Raw genomic sequence first — 19,902 nt, 5'->3', positions numbered from 1 at the left:
GGTGTGTGACGGAGCCTTCGGCAGGCTGTGGGTCCTGAGGCTGTCAGACGGCAGATTCTCATCCTGCTTTCTGAGGTGTTGAGGAAACACGAGATGCGCCACCAACCCACAGCACGGTGACGTACGTGGCTCTGCCATGTGCCAGCCTTAGGGTGCTGGAGTCTGCACGCCCTGGCTGTGGGTACCCACCTTCCAGGTGGGAGGGCGTGATGCCTGCAGGGCAGCCAGAGACAGGCGGAGAGCACTGGGGTGTTTCCTCCTGCCCCTGACTCTGGGAGCGAGGGTTCTGCTTGGTCCTGGCAGGGGAGGCAGCAGGGAGCTTCCCACGCCTGGAGGAGGACTCGTCCAGCTGCTGAACATCTGCAGGGCCAACCAGCTCTGGAGCACACTTGTCCAGAGCATGCCGTTAAGAAGACGCTGGCTTGGCATGGCTGCCACCAGGGGAGTGAGGCAGGGGGATGGAAGGAATGACCTGTCAAGGTGCCTCTTCACGCAAGACGCCCAGCTAGTCAGGCCTGACTCTGTCCCGCTGGGGGGGTAAAGGGTTCTAGGACAGGCAGTGAAGCATCTTCCTAAGCCAGCACACCTGCCAGCTGAACGCTGTTCTGAGGCAGGTCCACGCAGGTTTATGCTCCTCCACGGATTCAATAAACACCTCAGCCCCCGCCCTCCCGCGTGCAGGCAGATGCCTGCAAAGCCCCACAGCCTGTCTGTGAGGGTGAGGGCTCAGCTGGGGCAGATCGGGGTTCTGAAGACCTTGATGGAAGGGGCACTTGAAGGACCCAGGGTCCAGGGGAAGGATGAAGAAAACTGAGCTGTCTCCTGCCTCTGGCTGTCCCACGCCGACCTCCATGCAGGCACACGTCTGCCTGGGTCACTGGTGCCCTTTGCCCTTCCGCTCACTTCAGCTCCAGGGTTTGTAAAATGAAGGTATGGGACTGCATGGCCTTTGGAGTCCCTTCTTCTCTGATAGCTCTGGTTTCCTGGGGTCCTGATTCATTTTCTGTTCTCTCTGCACCCCAACAGAGCCCTCTCAGCTCCTGGTGGGGCAGGATCATGATGCCAAAACCATCTCAGTTCGGCCGGTCCTCTGGGCTCCTGGTCTGGAAGGGGCACCAAGAGTACCCCCTCTTGTGGGACCCAGCTCTGCCCCTGCCATGAGTCCTCTGCTCTGGGATGGGGGGAGGGGATGTGACCAGGGCCCCTGAAGCATCCATCGCTCTGTACCCAACCTGATGCCAGCTCAGAGAATCTGGGATGTCAGTGCTCTACTCCTGCCTTGTCATGTTATAGATAAAGCCATGGAGGCCAGAGAGGGGAGGCCCTCACCCAAGGCTCCATAGGTATCACAGATGGGTAGAAATGGCTCCAAACCCAGGCCTCCTGGGTCTCAGTGTGGTAAACAAGCACTGTCTCGGGCTGCTTACTGCAACGCCCCACCCTAGAAGTGACACTGTCCTGGCGGGGCTCCCTGTGCAGCTCCCCCTCCTATCAGAACAGGGAAGCGAGGGGCAGCAGAGGCAGCAACGAATGGTTCCCCCATTTCAGCGGGCACGATAGGCTCTCTGTGTCCTGCTCTGTCCAGCTTCCTCGGTGCTCCCCATCCTCCGGCCCTGAGCAGCTCTGGTCCATAGCCCCTCCCCCTTTCACAAGAGTCTCCCCAGCTACCGCAGTTTACCGTGACAGAGAAGCCTGCAGGGAAAGGGCAGGGTGCAGATACTAATGGTGGGGTTTCTGGCACAGTAAAGAGTAGGGGTGAAGGCAGTGCTTTGGGGCAGGGGCCTGACTTCTGGACACTTCAAGGGCATCATGGGTGGGTATGGGACTTGTGACCTCAGAGCCCCAGTATGATCTGGGAGGCTGCTTCCTCCATTCGCCTGCCAGCTCGAGGACCAATAGCTTCAGATGCCACAGCTGCTGCCCCGCCGGGTGCCCCTTGCCCGCCACAACTGATTGCAGTGTGTGCTGTTCCATTTTTAACAGCCCTGCTCAGCCCAGGCTGCCTGAGCCGATCCAAAGGCGGGCCCTGCTGTTGATTGCGGCGCTAAAAATACCGGCATGGCTTCTGATGAGAGCAGGGGCTTGGCTCCCCCTTCGCCCGGCACCTTGGCACTCTGCTGCCTTTCTGCAGAGTGCTTTGGGGGGACCGTAGGGGCTAAAGCCAGAGAAACCTAATTACTCCCATGCCCTTTGCAAGCATTTAGACGAAAAGCAGAATGGCTTTCCAGGTATTTGGAGACCTGATGGCATCTGGGGGCTTTATGAATGCTTCGAGTTGTCAGTATTTTGTGCTATGTAGACAGTCTTATGGTGTTCTGTGATTTGAGGTGTGTGATTTGCTGGATCTGTACTGGGAGGAAAGCTGGAACTTTCCCAGGCTACCTCCCCTTTCCTCCCTCTCCTTGGCTTTCCACTTCCAGACAGTGGCTAACTCCTGTGGGTTCCCCTCCTGCAAAATCTCTTCCATCTGCCCCCTCCTGCTCCTTTCCATCCCCACTCCCTCTGTCTGGGTCAGGCCCTCTCCCGGCTGCTGGGGCCCCCTCTGGCCCTCTGACACTGGTCTGTGTCACTCACTGCTGTCAGCATATTTTCCTAAGCTCATCTCCCATCAGCCACTCCTGCACTCTGAAACCTAACTCCTCAGCCCAGCATGTAAGATCTTCCATGATCTGACCTCGATGAATCACTCTGGTCTTATTTCCCTCCAAGGCACCCACAGTACAGTCACGCTGGGCTCTTCTGTGTTCCTGGTACAAGTCCCAGGGTCATCTTGCCTGTGTTCCCCTATGGTGGTCAGCCTGTGGGAGGCTGAAGTCAAACCATTTCAGGGAAATTGCAGATTAACATAATCACAAAGTGTATTGGCCCCTTTGCTGAGAAGTGGGCTTTGGAACAGAATGGTGAGGCCTGTCCTGGGATCCTGGTCACCAGGTCAGAACGTGGTAAAGCAGCCTACTGGTGTCTTTTTGCTTTCAAACCACGTGAATGACCTTGCTGAGAAGGGTGGAAACAAGGATGTCCTCCCTGAGGGCAGCCTGGACCTTGCCAAGGTGTCGAAGGTTCTCTGTCATAGAGCATGCTGCGACTTCACTCCTGGACCCCTGTTGGAGGGGCTGGCACCCAGGATCCACCCCTTGTTGAATTAATAATGAAAGAGGGATGAGGTGGGGTCTTACCAGATGGGCTCCCCTGGCCTGGTCTAGGGGCATTGCCCATCTGGCCCAGGGAAGCTGCCTAGGAAACCACTGAATGAAATCAAACTGTAGAAACTCTACTCCCCAACTTGCCCCTCCCCCCAGCATCTGCCACCATAGACTCTCCAATGCCAGCGCTGCTAAGTCAAGCTCCCTTGTCGACAGATGGGAAACTAAGGCCCAGAGAGGGGAAGGGGATCTTCTGAGTTAAGGACAGAACTAGAACTACTTACGACCCAGGCCTCCTGCCTCCTTGTCACGTGTTTCTTCCCACCGCAGCCTGCTCCCCTCTCCAGTGCCTTATCCAGAACGGACTTCTCTCCCATGAGAGATCCTGCCCATTCTTCAAGGCCTGACCCGTCTTTCCCATGAGCTCCTAAGGGCCCTGTCTTGAGTGTCACTTAATGAGTGCTGTCCACGTCTCATCACTCCGTGAGGTCAGGGATTGGCTTGGTTTCAAGTTTGTACCTAGTTCAGGGCCTGGCATATAAAAAGGGCTCAATGAGTGTTTGTTGAATGAAGTGATAATTCAAAAGTCCATTCTATGGAACTTGCATTTGAAGATGGGTGTGGTTATTGTTGCAGGAATTCACATTGCCTTAAAGCTGAATGATGCAATCTCAGGGCAAGAGGAGCCATCAATGATGAAGTAGCTCTCTGTCCAGCCCCTCTGCTTCGCCTCGCCTTCCCACAAGCTGGTAACATCACTGCCCAGGACAACACCAACACCAGCTACTTAGGGCCGCCTGTCTGTAACACATTGTCTTTCCTGCTCACCTCTGCCTGGAAGGGATCGGGTGGGAGATCGTCTGCCTTAGTGTCAGATTTTATTTCTTGTTGCTGCTGGGAACCAGCCTTGGGGATAGTAAGGAGGAACGGAGGGAGACGGTGGTGTTGGAAGAAAACATCATCATGAGAGTTGAGTAGCTGCCATGTTTTGTTTCTCTGGATTCCCTGGGCTTCAAGTTTGTGCGTGTGACACTCTTACCCAAAGGTCCTTTCTGGTGGTATTGCAACGATGCCATGGTCTTTCTATCTTTTCCACCTCTTTCAGGTCTTAGGCAGGATTGTCTGACTGTCTAGACAGAAACCGCTCAAGCTTGCTTCAGGAGCAGGGGATTTAACACAAGGATGCAAGAGTGCCTCGTGGAACCCACAGCCAGAAGAACATCCGGGCCCCAGGAGAGCTGAGAGGTGCCCGGGAACCAGGTGAACTGCCCTTTCCGCCTGTTCCCGCCCTTTGATGCCACACTGTGAATCAGCCCTGATGCTCTTCCGGCTCCATTTTCTTGCCTTACTCTGCAGATCAGCTTTCTTCGCTTGCTCATCAACACATGTTCCTAAAATAGCTGCTCCAGCCTCCCCCAGCTTGCCCTGACTGCCTGACCTCCGGCTCCAGTCCCTGCCCCAGACTGACTCCCAGGCTCTGGGCCCTCAATGCCCAAATCTTAAGAGAAAGTATCTGATTGTCTGTTGGTCAGCCAATGACTTGTCTCCTGCTGGGTCAAGTGTCCACTTCTCATTCAGTTGTATGAGGCCAGCAGGCAGGTGGTATAAGATGCTGCCTTCTCAGGATTGGAAATGGGCAGGTTTGTTAGAAGGGGAAGCTGGGGAATCTTGAGTTTTCCCCCTAAGCCAGCCAGGATCCAGTGGAAGGCAGTTTCCTTTCCAGACCCATGAGCATTGTCAAGGCTGTCCTCAGAAATGTTCCTGTTACCCAGGCAGGGTACAGATGGAGCCCTCCACCCCCTCAGTTGCAGGCAGAGTAGCCTGGGGTCAGTACCATGAAGTACCCCAATCTCTCCTTCCCCCATGTGCTCAGGCTTGAGTGAAGGCAGTCTCCACCATATCCTGGCAGCTCTCTCCTCCTCCATCTCAGCTATTGCCTTGGGGCTCCCGGTCCCCTTGATCCAGGGTAGCCCAAGTTGTTGTGGCAATGAGGGCAGGAGTCGGGGACTCTGGCTGTGAGGGGCCTCCTGGTGCTGCTTGGCGGGCCTCCAGCCTGTTGGTCCTGATCTGAATGTTGTCTTCTGCACCTGTTCCGAGCATACTCTGCCTATCTGAGGGTGTTTAATCCCTTGTGATGGTTTAAAATATGTCCACAAATTTTTTGATGCTCCTTTAAAGGGTGGAGCCCAATCCCCTTCCCTTGAGTGTGGGCTGGACTTAGAGATTTGCTTCTAACAAATAGAATAAGGCAGGAGTGACAGTGTGTGACACCTGAGACTAGGTCATAAAAAGTACTGTGGCTTTCTCCTGGCTCTGGGGAAGCAGCTACCATGTCATGACACTCAAGCAGCCATATAGGAAACTGATGTGGGGAGGAGCTGAGGCCACCTGCCCACAGCCATGTGACTGAGTCACCTTGGAAGTGGATCTTCCAGCCCCAGTCAAGCTTTCAGGTGCCTACTCCCCAGCCAGCATCTTGACTGTAAACACATGAGAGAACTTGGGCCAGAACCACCCCGCCAAGCTTCTCTCAAATTTCTGACCCACACAAACTATGAGATAATAATTTTTTTGTTTGTTTAAGCCACTAAGTTTTGGGGGTATTTGTTACACAGCAATAGATAACGAATGCACTCCTGCATCTGTCATCTTCCTCAAGTATTTGACTTTTTGTAGGAAAGGATTTTAATTCACTTTCTAATTTCTGCTAGGGACTTGCATGACAGAGTGGAAGTCCAGTGGGGGAAAAATCCAGGCTAGAAGTCAGGAGGTTTTAATTCTGGTTTTGCATACTCACAAGGTCCTGTGGAATTTGCCCATTTTCTTTACCCTTTTGAGTCGCTGTTATCTCATCTGTAAAATGGGGCTAATAGTGTGTGTCCTGTGTGCTTACAAGATTGTTATAAGGATCAAATGAGATCACAAATGTGAAAGTGTTTCATAAATAATAAAACACTTTATAAATATGAAGATTAAAATGTCAGGATTAAACATGGACTGTGAAAGAATTTAAGGTTAATTCATCATGTGAGTTATCATTTTTTGTAATATTTACTTTATTTAATCCTGACAAGTATTAGTTAGGTCGGTGTTACTGTCCCCATTTTAGGATTAGGGAACCAAGGCTCCCCCAAAGTCCATGCTCTCACATCCATGCTGCCTCCAGTTACACCCTGAAGAATCCAGAGAATTGCTGATATCCATGAATAACCCCAGGCTCTGGTCTCTGAGTTCCTCTGCTGCCTTATTCACCTGCTAGCAGCCCCTCAAAGGCTCTGGCAGCTCAAAAGGTCAAGATACTGTCGGCTTTTTTTTTGGGCATGAGCCGGCCTAACACACTTTATCTTGGTTGTGTCCTAGGGGGATGGGAGCAAGGGGTCTGGGTTGGGGGAACGGACTCTGACCCTCTCAGGAACAATAAACCAAACCCACCTGAAGGAGAAAAGGTTGTAGAACTACAGGGGGAGATCTGGTCAGTGAGAAGTTAAAAGCCAGATTTGCTTCAGTGAAGCTCTGGGTGATGACCCTGCAGGGAGGGTCTCATCCATTAGCACTTGTGGCCCTGCAATGCCTTCAGACCATTTCCCCAGTGGGCTGAGGCTCTGCCCCTCCCATCCAGATTTCTTGTTTAGGGACAGGAGATTGCTTTAGTGAGTCAGGCCACACCGTCTGGAGCCAAGAAGCCAGTTGCCTTACAGACCAGAGCCGTCCCTACATGGCCCCCACCCCCACCCCCACCCCCACCCACTGCAATCTGCTCCTGGTCCACCCTATCCCCCCCTTTATTTATTTATTTATTTATTTATTTTTGGCTGCGTTGGGTCTTTGTTGCTGCGCACGGGCTTTCTCTAGTTGTGGCAAGCGGGAGCTACTCTTCATTGCGGTGTGTGGGCTTCTCACTGCGGTGGCTTCTCTTGTTGCAGAGCACAGGCTCTAGGCACGCAGTCTTCAGTAGTTGTGGCACGTGGGCTCAGTAATTGTGGCGCACGGGCTTAGTTGCTCTGTGGCATGTGGGATCTTCCCGGGCCAGGGCTCGAACCCGTGTCCCCTGCACTGGCAGGCGGATTCTTAACCACTGTGCCACCAGGGAAGCCCCACCCTCTCTCCCCTTTGTGGCCTGGACTTCTACATGTACAACAGAGGATTTCTGAGAATTTCCCCCAGGCGTGCCTTGCTCACGTCCAAGGTGCTCCTGCCTCTGGCCTCATCCTGGTGCTTTGGGCTGGGGTCAGCCCATTCATATCCCTTTTGTCTTTTGGAAAAAAAGGTTCCTTTGCTTTTGTGTGGTGCTGGGAGGAAACCACTCTCTCCCCCAGTCTCAGCGCCACACACAGCCTCTGAGGTGAGGTGGGGACAGCCACCTTTGCGGAGCCTGGGGACAAGGATGCAGTGGCAGAGCCTGAGGGTGGGGGGAGGTGGGCAACCTGATTTCTCTCTGAGTCTGAGAAATCTCTCTTGTTACAGCTCGTGGGGCAAGGCAAATGTTCTCCCGGCGCTCGGAGTTCCTGATGGCCACCCCTTGCTCACTGGGGCTGGAGCCTTTGTCCCTCACAAAGGGAAGGTCAAGAAGCTGCTGAATTGCATTTTCCACTCCCCTTTGCCGTGTGTCTCTGAAGATGAGTCATTCTCTTCCCCTCCTGCCTTCCCCTGCTCCCTCTCTCCCTTCCCCACCCAGTCATTGGATCCGGGGTGGAATGGCTGCCCAGCCCGGCTGCCAGGGCCTCTCTACAAGGGGTGCTCCCAGGTTCCTCAGCAGGGCAGGCAAGCCCCATCCTTGGCCTGTGGGCTTTGGGGCTCAGGCTTCTTAATTTAATCCCCTGAAATATCTATGGAGTAGCTCCTATGTGTCAGGTACTATGCTAGACACGCAGGAGATATGCATGATTCCTGCACTCACAGGGCCTAGAGTTGAGTGGAGGAGAGGAATATTAAACACAAGATCACACATCATACACATAATCATATGTAATGAACACTATGATGTGTGTTATAGGAAAAATATACAGGGAGCTTTGAGAAGGCATGAGGATCACCATGTGTAGATGGGGTGAGGGATGGTTAGGAAGCCGCCCCGAGGAATGAATATTTAGATGAGACCTGCAGAACAGAAGAGTGGCGAAAGCGTTTCAAGGAGACGAACCAGCACATGCAAAGGTCCTGTGGTCAAAAGAAGCCTGGTATTTTAAAGGAACAGCAAGAAAGAGGGTGGTTGATATGCAGTAAGCAAGGGAAGAAGGGAGGGAAGTTGGGGCTGAAAAGAAAGGAGGGCCAGGGCATATAGGGCCTTGAAGGTCAGGCTAAAAGTTCTCACAATTGATCCTAAGGGCCAGTTTGGCAGTTTCTTATAGCTTTGAACACATACTCATCATATCTAGCAATTCTATTTCAATTGTTGTATTTACCTGAAAGAAATAAAAATATATATGCATGAAAAGACTTGTATGCAATATTCATAGCAGCTTTATTCATAATAGCCCCCAAACTGGAAACAACCCAAATGTCCATTAACTGGTGGATGGATAAACAAACGGTGTATCCATACAATGGAGTTCTATAGAGCAAGAAAAGGAATGAATTAGTGATTGATATATGCAACAACGTGGGTGAATCCAACACTGTTGCCCTGGGTGAAAGAAGCCAGGCGCAAAAGAGTACACACTGCATGAAAACTGCATGAGAAAAGGCAAAACAAATTGACAGTGATAGAAATCGGATTGGGTGGGGGTCGGTGGGGTGTTGACTGGGCAGGGATATGAGGGAGCTTCCTGAGCTGATGCAAATGGGATGGGCTGGTGGTTACCCAAGTGAATATATTTGTCAAAATTCATTCGCTATACACTTAAAATGGGTACATTTTGTTTTATGTAAGTCATATGTCAATGAAGTTAATATTTGAAAAAAAGCACATTGTTGTCCTGAAATGAATATAGTTTCTGTTACCCAAATAAATGTCTACACCGTTTGCACAAAAAAACACAAATGGGTTACGATTAGATTTGTGTTTTTAAAAGCCCTCTGGCTACTGTATGGAGACAAAATTGGAGGGAGCAGCTGTGGAAGTGGGAAATTATTGGACGAGTTCAGACCAGCCAGGATGTGGGTGGGGACTGTGGTGACGGTGGGAAGGAGAGAAGCAGGAGACAGGAGGAGACTGTGTCCTCCCCCAGGCTGGAACATGGTGCTTCCGCCCCAGGGTCGATGGACTGTCCTTGGCCTTCAGCCGGGCCTGGCCCCCGGGGTGGAGACTATGGTGCCAGGAGGGGACTCACCTTCTCCGAGGGGCACGTCTGTGTGCAGACTTGCTCCCCCGACCCCTGCCCTTGCACGTACGTGAGCCCAGCCGGCTCACAGCCACGCCTTCTGCACGCTCACAGATACTCAGACCCACATTCCTGCACACGCAGGCTCACGTTCATTGAATCCCAAGCCCCACGCACACTGCAGGCCGTGCACCACAGAGCTTTTGCAGCCTGGAGAATGGGGTTTGAATCCTGCTTCCCTTACAGGTTAGTTGTGTGACCTGAGTCCACGGGCAGCCCCTGCGCCCCATTTTCCTCATCTGTAAACTCGCAGCAACGATGCGACCTGCCTCCCAGGTGGCTGGGGAGACTGGCCAGCGATGACGGGCAGCGGTCAGTTCGCACTGTTCCCGCACGGCAGTCCTCAAGGCTCCGTAGTGAGGACTCACGTGTCACATTCACTCTCACTTTCATTCACACCCCAGAATTAGCAGAAAGTGCGGCAGGAAAGGGTAATTCATTTCTCCATGCAGTCATTCGCTCACCCTGCGCGCCCCCTTCCTGTCCTGGGGTCCCGCATCTGCTCCGGCCCCGCCTCCCCTTCTGATGGCTCTCTCCAGGATCCGCCCAGGAGCCCACACTCATCTAGGGCACCAGCTGGTCCTCCATTCTGCGCCTGCGTGGGCTGGCAGGCCTGGGGGTGCAGAGCGCAGCCTTCGCCCCTGGCAGCCTGGCTCCCTCTGTCAGCCCATCCTGCAGCCTCACACCTGGTCCCCAGGAGCCAGGCCTGCTCCCAGCCCTCCTGGGAGGCTGAGGTAATTGGCTCAATTAATCAGCTCAATTAGCACCTTCCGGATGAGCGGATCAGCTCAAAGCCTACCCAGCCTCTGTCAAGCAGCGGGCTCAGCCTGTGCCAGCCTGGTGCTAGGCACAATGGCAGGAGCAGAGGGCATGGCCAGAGGGGATCTATGCCCTGGACGTGCTGGCCACAGGGCGAGGAGGTCAAGCTGCCCACAGTAGGGCACCTGGGCCCTGCATCCTTGCAGAGCGCTCCCAGCACTGCTGGTCACGGTCAATCGCCTCCGCTCTCTCCCCTGCCGCTCGCTCCCTGCCCTGCCCCTCCTTCCTGCTCTGGTCCAGACCCACCTCTTCCCAGCAGCGTCCCATGCTGAGTCCCCAGGTAATGCTTGTGCCTGCTCTGGGGGACCGCGTCCAGAGGTCAGCTACGGTGGGAGAGGTAGCTGCTCCCCCCTGCTCATTGGTGTCTTCCAGGTGGATTTATAGGTGTGTTACAGTCCTTGTGGGAGAGGGGAAGCCAGAGTCTTCCTGGGGGTTGGGGAGTGGGGGTGAGGTGGCCTGGCCTCTGAAACCCTTTCCGTTTCTGGGTGTCTTCTCAGAACACCTGTCTCAGGGTTTGGGTTCTCAGAGTTCCTCACCATCCCCCCTCCTGGTGTCAGTACCTCACCCCATCCGGCAGCCCCCAAGACTCACGGGCATCTGCTGTGCTCAGGCGCACCTGCCTCCTTCTCGCCCTGGTGATGACCTCTGTGTGGGGAGTTAGGAAGCCCGGCTGTGTTTCTGAACTGGGGCGGCGGGGGGGGGGGGTGGTTCCAGGGCCGCAGGAGGGGCACCAGGCACCCACCCCCAACTGTGCTTCTTGGGTGGAGATGCCTGTGTCCTCCTGTAGTATTTCCTGATTCACTCTGTCTTCTCCCAGAGGCCTCTCTTGTAAACAGGCTATCTTCCGGATCGGAGAAATCCAGGGTTTGCAGGGAAGTGAGTGCGGTGGTAGTTGAGTGCCCTCAGGTGGGGTTAGGATGCAGCCAGCCCCGAGTCATGGATACCACGCCGGACCAGGAGCCGGGGCCTCTGTTCTCAGTCAGTGGGTGACCTCTGTGCCTCAGTTTCCTCCTCTGTCAAATGGGGAGGAAGACTTGGGATTGAATGGTTTCTGAGATCCCTCTGAGCCCTCACATTCTATGTCTCGGACCAGGAAAAGGACTCTTCAGGGCCAGCCCTCTTCTCAGGGTCTCCCTATCTCTGCAGTCCCCGGGCCTGGCTCGGGGCGGTTGAGCTGGAACACAGGGCCCAGTGCTAACAGAGGGCTTCCCTGGGGTGGCTGAGGTGTGCCGTCCTCTCTGAGGGATCTCCTCCTGCAGCCCTACGACGATGGTCACCTGGTTGGGAGCACATGCTGCTTCTCTCCACCTTTCCCCAGAGTTACAACAAACATGACAATAGTAATAACCATTTAGGGAGTGTCTGGGTTCCAGCTTCTTTCCATGCACTATCTCTGATTCTCATGTCCGTTTTCTTCACAGATAAGGAAACGGAAGCTCAGAGACGTTTGGTGTCTTTCCTGAGGCCACACAGCTAGCAAGTACCATAGAGACCTTGCTCCTTACATTGCAGCACACAGCTTTCTGCTCAACAACGTGTGCAAGATAGGGTGGGGATGGGGGCAGACTGGCAGCTGGGATGCCCCAGTCCCGGGTGGAAGCTGCAAGGATCTCTGGTCAGCACTGCCCCTGAGTGCTGCCCACCTTGAAGAGGTGGGCTGCTCACAGCAGAGCTGAAGATGGACACAGACGAAGGGGGAGCCGGGGTCCCCGCCCGGTGCAAGGTGGGAGACAGGGCCCAGAGGGGAGAGGCAGGAAGGCAGAGGCAGCTGTTTCAGGGCGCTCGTCCAGGGAGCCTTTGCTGACCGCAGCGGCCCTGGGGGCCCCCACTGAAGTCACATTTGATGGAACTGTGACAGGCCCAAACGGCCACCACGTGGTGCGACCTCGGCTTCCCTCTGAGCATGGCGCTCTGGACCGGAAGTCAGCAGACGCTGATTCTGGTCACCTGTCTGTCTCTCCAGTTCCGTTGTCCCCATCCAAGAGGCTCAGATGACTTACGTTCATCTCAACCTCGGAGGCGCTGTCTCTCAGCCCCTAGCCCAGTGCCAGGCGCACCGCCGGGAGATCAGCTGGGCTGTCCAAAGGTGTGGGCCTTGGTTCCCGACTCTTTGACCCCGTTTTCCTTTATGCAGAGGAGGGGCCCTGGACCTTGGACTGGCTGAGAGGCCGTGCCCATCGGCCCTGGCTGCCTGGGCGGGGTTGGGGTGGGGCGGAGTACCAAGGGAGAAACAGACAGCCCCCGGGGTGAGAGCCGCCATGGGGGGTGTGATGACACCTTGGAGACGAGGTCCCCTGGGGCGCCCACAGGAACGGTCCAGATGTGTCCCTTCTCTCCCAGATGTGTCCTCCACCCTCAAACTGCTGACACTCCTTAAACTCTGGAGCTGTGCTCAAGCGGCAGGATGTGGGGACAGTGCAGTAAGGCTCGCTCGGCTTCTTTTTTCTTTTTCCTGCGCGTGGGTAGTGTGTGCTCAGACTTTCGTCTCCTGTGTCCTCAGGGCCCCGGCGCCTAGGTGCTCGTGGGATATTTACATCTCCCTCGCTTGCCAAGGCGGTCAGGTTGAGCCCAGGGGTGCTGGGGAGCAGGGGACAGGGAGGGGGCCACACGAAGGCCGGGTTCCTGACGGCTGGCTGACAAAGAGGGACGATAGCATCTCTCCCAGCCTTTCCCCCGGGAGCCTGCTTACCGAGGAGCTCAGCCCAAGTCATCTCTGCCGTCAGACGTACCTCTCTGTTTCGCGGAGATAAACAGACCACTCGGGAAGACAGGCCAGGAGGCTGGGGTAGGGGGCTGTCTCGGCAGGCGTGCAGGGCGGGGGTTAGGGGGGCACAGCCACATGCCTGTCTGCCCGCTTCTCGGCCCCACGTCTGGCTCCTGGTCGGGTGGAGGTCTTGCCACGAGTGCTTCCTTTTTCTTCTCTGTCCTTCACAAAGGGCCTGCAGGATGGCTGGTGAGAGGGCTCCCAGCTGCACTGCAGGGGCGGGGGGGGGGTGCGGTGTGTGCTGGAGGGGCAGGAGACACAGGGGTGAGGCTGTCACTCCAGAAAGGGAGAGAGAGGTGGAGACAGCTCAGCTTTGTGTGGGTCCACAGGGCAGGCCCTCTGATCCTCCCTGCATCCCTAGCCGAGGGTTTCAGGCTGTCCCCAAGGGAACTGGACTTACGGGTGATCTTTTGGGGCTTCTACTTTTCTCAGATGTTAAATAAACTAGTAATGTAAGATAATAGTTCTTAGCTTTGTGGGGGGCATAGATCCTTTGAAAATCTGGTAAGGGCAGCAGACCCTTTCCCCATCCAAAGGCACACGTGTACGCACATGTGGACATGAATGTGTGTGCACACACGTGCACTTTTGCCTATTATTTGTGGGAATTCACAGGCCCCCTGGAGGGCTCAGTGTGGTCTCCAGATTCAGAAGCCCTAGACTGGATGGCTTCTGGTACCCCTGTGCTCCCTCGGGCCCTTTCCCTGCTTTGGACTGGGTGAGGGCTCTGCCCGGGAGCCCCTTGCTCGGTTGCCCTCCCTGGTTCAGCCTGGCTCTGAGAAGCCCCATCCACCAGCAGGACAGCCCTTTAACCCGAGTGGTCAAAGCCCCCTGGCTGCCCTCACTTCCCCTGCCCTCTGACTGATGTTCCATAACCTCCAGAGGCGTGGGCAGCAAACTGAGGGCACAGGAGGCCTCCACAGACCTGACCTAAGTCCCACCTGCCATAGCCAGGGAAGGCCTTTCCCCCAGAAGGCTCTAGGGCCCCAGAACTAGGAGCAAGAGTGTGGGGCTCCTGCTTCCCTGGCCCCCTGGGTCTGCGCTGGAAGCCAGGGTTGGGATGGCTTCCCAGCTCAGTGGGTGGCTAGGAGTTACTCATCCTTACATCCAAGAGCAAACGGCAGTGGCTCAGCAGGGAGGGTGGAAGGGGGGCCGGCCCACCCTGAGCTCCTGTTACCAAATTTGTTTGAGTTTATTTTGGTTCCTTTGCACAACATGGAAACAAATGTGCTCTTCCCCCTGCTGCTCTGTCTCTGATCTTCACAGCGGGGTGACAAGGGGGCATGGCTTAGCTCAGGCCCGCCCCTTCCTTTGTGGAGAAACTCCCTCTCTCCTCCCCCATTGCCAGTTCCCCAAGGAGAGGTCAGGGGCTGGGGTGCAAGGCTGAGGGTGGGTAGGGGGAGTGAAGCCATGTAGGTGGGGCAGAGAAGGGGTAAGTGGCCTGGCACCAGGAGTCAGGAAACCTGGGTTTTCCGCTAGCTGGGCTATGATCTTGAATAACAGGGGCTACCGTTTAATGAGCACCTACTAAGTGCTTTACCTTTTTTCATTCAAAGAGCCTTACTATCAAAAATACCTACTATAAAATGATAATCATATAACATGGTAGCAGTGTTAATTATCGCTACGATGGCAATCACATTAGGATATAAAAATGTATCAAATTAACATGTACACCTTAAATTTACACGATGTTGTATGTCAAATATATTTCAATTAAAAAAATCTACTGTAATCCTTGGCACTGGGAGTATAGCAGTAACAAAAAAGGAGAAACCCTTGTTCTCACGGAGTGTACTTTCTATGAACATAGGTATTCTCTCCCCATTTTATAGATGAGGAAACTGAGGCCCAGAAAGGATAATGTTTTGCCTGAGATCACTCAACAGGCTTCACAGTACCCAGTAGATCCAATATCTTCCTTGGCCTCAGTTTCCTCCTCTGTAAAGATGAGGAGTCAGATTAGAGGATCTTAAGTTCTTCCACCTCTGTTGATCTATACCGAGGGCATGGGATTTGGAGGGAGGAATTCCCTGGGGGAACAGACACGTGCCCAGTACTTGCAGGAAAGTGGAGAAAGTGGCTTGGCATTGGTGTGGAGTGGGCTGGGAGGGGCCGTAGGGAGAGGGCAGCAGTGTTTTTGAGTCTGGGACATGGCTGGCTGGCTTGCTCTTTTGAGGCCCAGGCCCTATGATCAGGGAAGTTTCTCTCATCCTTGAATTAACAACAAAATGCTCCAGGAGGAGAATATAGCCTGCTTCATTCTGCAGGCTATATTCAACCTGCGTACCATTCAGCTATGTGGGCTCAGGCCCTGACTATCTCACGTGCTAGTTCCAGAGGGAGGAACCGTCTTCAGGATGTTGTCAGGAGGCATCTCTGCTTCCCACCTCCAGCCCCAGCCCTCAGCTCTCAGTCCAATTTCCAGAGCATCTTCTCCTGCACTGACCTGGCATGGGGGAGCTGGCAGTGGGAGAGACACCTTGCTCGGCACCCCCAAGAGAATGGTGTGTTAAAGTCCGCAGCTGTCCTTAGAATATGTAGCGAGGCCTGTATCCACCAGGGCCACACAGCTGCACAGCTGAGAAGGGTCACTGAGGGCCCAGGGAGGATTCTAGGTGAGGCTCAGAGGCTGTGAAGACCCAGGAGGAGAGACGAGCTTCTCCCTCTGAGGAGGATAAGTCTGGGAGGCTGGGTGGGGTGTGTTGGGTGGCAGGAGGCCCTGGAGCACGAAGGCTCATCGCTGACCCGTTCTGCAAAGTCAGAGCAGAGGAGATGGTCAGAAGCCACCGAAGCCAGGTTAGAGCAGAGAAAGGACTCCCTAATGAAAATGCTTGTCGTGGCCGAACTGGGGGATGCTTTCTCTGGAAGGCCTTTGCAGACTGGATAGCCTCTCTACACTGGTGATGATGAAAGAGCGGCTCGGCGGGGGGCAGAGTGCTGGAATTGCTGACCCCAGTATCCTTTCTAAACCTGGGTTCCAGGATCTCACCTCTAGGTGCTGCTGCCTGCTTGTTTATCAGGAGGGCACAGTGTTGGGCCGTTGTTCCTGTCGTGATGGGGTACCATGACCCTTCCTGACCTCCTCCTGCGGAGAGAGGCCCGAAGGGTCATTCTAACCATCCCCGCCTCCCCAGGCCTCCCAGCAGCCGCAACTCGTCTCAGTCCCTCTCCTATCAGGTCTGTCATGGGAAGTTCCTCTCCAGGTCTGCCCTGCAGCGTGCCCTGACCGGCGGGGTCCCCTGGTAAGGGCGCACCCCTCCCACCGCGGGGACCTCAGGAAATGGATCGCCTGCGGCAGAGTGTCAGTAGGCTCGGCGTGGCACGGTGGGCAGGGCTGACAGCGGAAATTGCAAGCTAGCTGCTGTTTGACAGGTATATTATTCTCGCTGCCCTCGATTTATTTAGCCAACAGCATGCGGAGCCCCAGAAAGCTCCCAGGAAGAGGGTGGGAGCCGAAGCCAAGGGGGCTCTGAAGGGATGAGGCGATCTGTGTGTGCTGGCGTTGGCGCCTGGGAAGGGGGGCCGGGGAGCCTGGCCAGAGCGGGAGGTTGGGCCCCGGTGTCTGGGGGCCCCTCCTTCAGGGCCTGGCAGGAGGGGCTTCCTGAGCCACTGTCATGGGCCGGGGCCAGTGGTTTGGGGTCAAAGTCAAGTGAGGGTCTGCCCCTCAGAGGTGGTTTGGGGGAGAGGCCCTGCCACGCCCAGTTCATAGATGGAAGAGGGGGACATGGTGGGGAGGGGTCCTCAGGAGGTGGGCGGGGAGATCAGGGCAGCCCAGCGTGGTTGTCCAGGCGCCCATCAGCCCACGGGAGCCCAGCCAGGTCTCCGGGGTGGGCATAGGGCCATGTCTGACTGGAGGGGCACTTTTCCCTAGTGTGCACAAAGGTGCCACGTGGGCTAGTGACAAGCCTATGAGGATAAGCAGAATATCTGCAATCCAACAGACGGGGTCCAGGCCCATCTTGGCCATGTACAACCCATGTGACCCTGGAAAGGCCCCCAGCCTCTCTGAAGATCTGGGGTGTTCAGGGTTGTATGGTCATGGACCCCCAGCCTCTCTGAGCTTTCATCTGCTCCTAGTAAATGGTAATAATAATAATAATAATAATGCCCCTTCTCGGGACTATTGTGAGGAAGAACTAAGATAATCTACGTAAGAGTGCTTTGTAAGCAGTAAAACGTATACACAGTTACTAAAAAGAGTTTCCAAATGAATAGAGAGAAAAGGCAGAATGAGCATTCATCCCAAATGTTGGCTGGTGAGTCACGCCGCGGGGATGGGAGTCTGCGTGTGCTTGGGGCGGAGTGGATGGCGGAATGTGGGTGTGAGACCGTGTCGGCTCAGCTGTGGATGAGTGAGATGAGGGAACTAACTCTTCAGAGGAGCCCTTGGCTGCTGCCGGAGAGTCTGGGAGTGTGCACCTGCAGTGTACGTGTGTGCCAGTTAGGGTGTGAGGATGTGTGTGTGTGTGTGTGTGTGTGTGTGTGTGACTTTGTGGTGGCCTCCTTGAGATTGTGACTGAGCACTTGAGGAATGTAGGGGTGTGTGTACACAGGGGTGTGTGCGCTTGGGAGTGTGAACGTATGGAAGTGTGTGTGCATGAGAGTTAAGGGTTTGGAGTCAGTGTATGCAGAAGCCTACACAGGGTGGACATGTACGTGCAAAAGGGCATGCGCGCGTGCACACACACACACACACACACACGCACGAGATCCCTCAGCACAACATGAAGGCAGCCTTGCAGTGTCTGCAGTATGTCTCCTGCCTGTGACCATGATGCAAAATTCATGGGGCATCAGGTTTTAGAAACGCGGAGAAGGAGGGGAGTGGGGATTACGTCCCATCCTGAGTGGTGAGTCACAGAACAGAGCGGGGCTGAGTGGAAAATCCTTTCCTCCCTGGCTCAGCTCTGGGGTGCCAGGGATGCGCCATCGCTTTCTTCCTGGCTCCTGGTCTGTGGACTTCCTTGGCTTGTGATGATGACTGTGCCACCCTGCACCCCCAGCACACTGGCGATTATCCTAGAAGCAGAGCTGATGTGTCGGCTTAGACGCTGGGGGTGGAGACAGGGAAAGAGGGAAGCGCTGGGGGCCCAGTGGGTCCCAATGCGCGCGAGCCCCCTGTGCCCCGTCAGATCAGGCAGCTCTGCAATAGTGGGCAGTGTGATCTGAGGACCACGGATGGTAACCGGGAAGCGGCATTTCCGGGGTGGGCAGCGTCCGGTGACCCCAGACAAACCTCCAGGCAGGCCCAGCTCCTTCCTCTCCTGGGCGGTCGGGCTGGAACTGAGACTCTGTAGAAGGTTCACTCACACCTGCAATTGGCTCCTTTCACACCCATGAGGGTGAGGGGCCCCTGGCCGTGGCAGGGCACAGGGACTTCAGGCTCCTTGCTCTGAGCCCTGGTGAAACGGGTGGAAGGGCCACACAGCACCCCATCCTTGCTCTGACACTGGCACCCAGTTTCTGGGTGAGGATCTGGCTGGGATGTGGGTGGGACTGGAAGGGACCCAAGATGAGCCCGGGGTGCTGACCCCTTTGGAGGAACGCGCTGTGGAGGTCAGTAGGGGCACAAGCACACCAGCTGGGAAGGAGATGGGAAGCCCAGAGGGGCAGGGGCCCTGTCATGTCCATTTATGCTCCGTGTACTGGAACTTGGCCCTCTGGGGAAGGGGAAGTGTGGGCTGAGGGGAGGCAATGCCAGAGAGGCGGGGGTGCATCTGTCCCCCAGTCCAGGCTACGATGTCTCATTGTCCACAGCTTCGTGGCCCTGCTGCCCCGGGTCCCCAGACTCGATCATCCCTGCGTCCTTCTCCCTCTGGCAACTGCTTGACTGCAGGTGCCACCTCCAAGCTCTGTTGGGAGATCAAGGCCTCTGATCACCGGGGACTCATCTCCGAAACCCCTGTCTTCCTCCTCCTCTTTCTCTGCCTTTCTCTCTGCTTCTCTGTCTCCCTCCCTCCCCTTCTCGCCATGCTCTCTTCTTCCCTCTCCTCTGTCCATCCTCTTTCCTTTCTCCCTCCTTTTCAAATCTCTTCTTTCTCTGAGCCCGCTTTCCCACCCAGTCCTATTCCCTATCACCTCTCTAGATCCTCAGAGCCACAGAAGGGTGGTAAAGTAAAGACAGAGGAGTGGTGGGGCTGGACAGAGGCCAGGGAACAGGCAGCCTCAGAGGACCCCTCCCTGGCTGTCCCCAGATGGGTGTCACCACCCAGACAGGAGGCGGCTCCTCTGCCACGTGCCACCGTGTGCACGTGTACGTGCTCACACACGTTCCAACCTTTATGAGGGGGGAGGAGGCCTTTAAGTGCGAAAGGAAGGAAGTCGGAGTGACCTTGGTGCTTCCTGTATATCAGGGCAAAGGCCCTTAAAATAGAGCCAGCAGATGAGGGAGGTGGAGGCGGGAGACCACACACTGGCATTAGCTTGTCTGGCCTCCACCCTCCCGCCAGAGCCCCCCCGTAAGTCTGGCTCTCTGCTCCCAGGCCTGCAGGCTGCTGCCGCAGGAAGATTCCTCCGGGTCTGGGTCCTGAGTGGGTCAGCCCTCAAGCCCTGGGGGCTCAGTGCTGATCCGTGGCTGGCGCTCAAGACCCTTCACAGTCGGCTCCGCCCTTCTGGTCACTCCCCCGTCCCCATGCCCAAGTGCCCTGCCTTTTCACCATACCTTCCTGGCATAGGATACAGTGTTAAAGCCCCCAACAAAACACAAAGTAACAACAACAATAACAAAAACCTAAACAAAAAAGAGCTTAGAAGTTGGACAGTCAGGTGGGACCCGGGGAGGGGCTGCTCCCAGCTGTGTGGCTTGGGGAGGGTCGTGTACAACTTGGCTCCCCTCTTGCTGCTTCTGACCACC

The 19,902-nt window shown here is 55.4% G+C and overlaps 1 long non-coding RNA gene across 1 annotated transcript; it reads left to right on the top strand.

Moving 5' to 3' along the window:
- The first annotated feature begins 3,847 nt into the window (after positions 1 to 3,847).
- LOC137772415 (uncharacterized) lies at positions 3,848 to 8,541 on the top strand. Its single transcript, XR_011075472.1, has 3 exons — positions 3,848 to 4,112; positions 4,249 to 4,403; positions 7,608 to 8,541. It is a non-coding gene; the product is annotated as an uncharacterized lncRNA (long non-coding RNA).
- Positions 8,542 to 19,902: the final 11,361 nt, after the last annotated feature.

This window comes from Eschrichtius robustus, chromosome 11, assembly GCF_028021215.1.
Source record: "Eschrichtius robustus isolate mEscRob2 chromosome 11, mEscRob2.pri, whole genome shotgun sequence".
Lineage (NCBI taxonomy): Eukaryota > Metazoa > Chordata > Mammalia > Artiodactyla > Eschrichtiidae > Eschrichtius > Eschrichtius robustus.
Note: the sequence above shows the minus strand (reverse complement) of the source record. Positions and strands in the feature narration are given on the sequence as shown.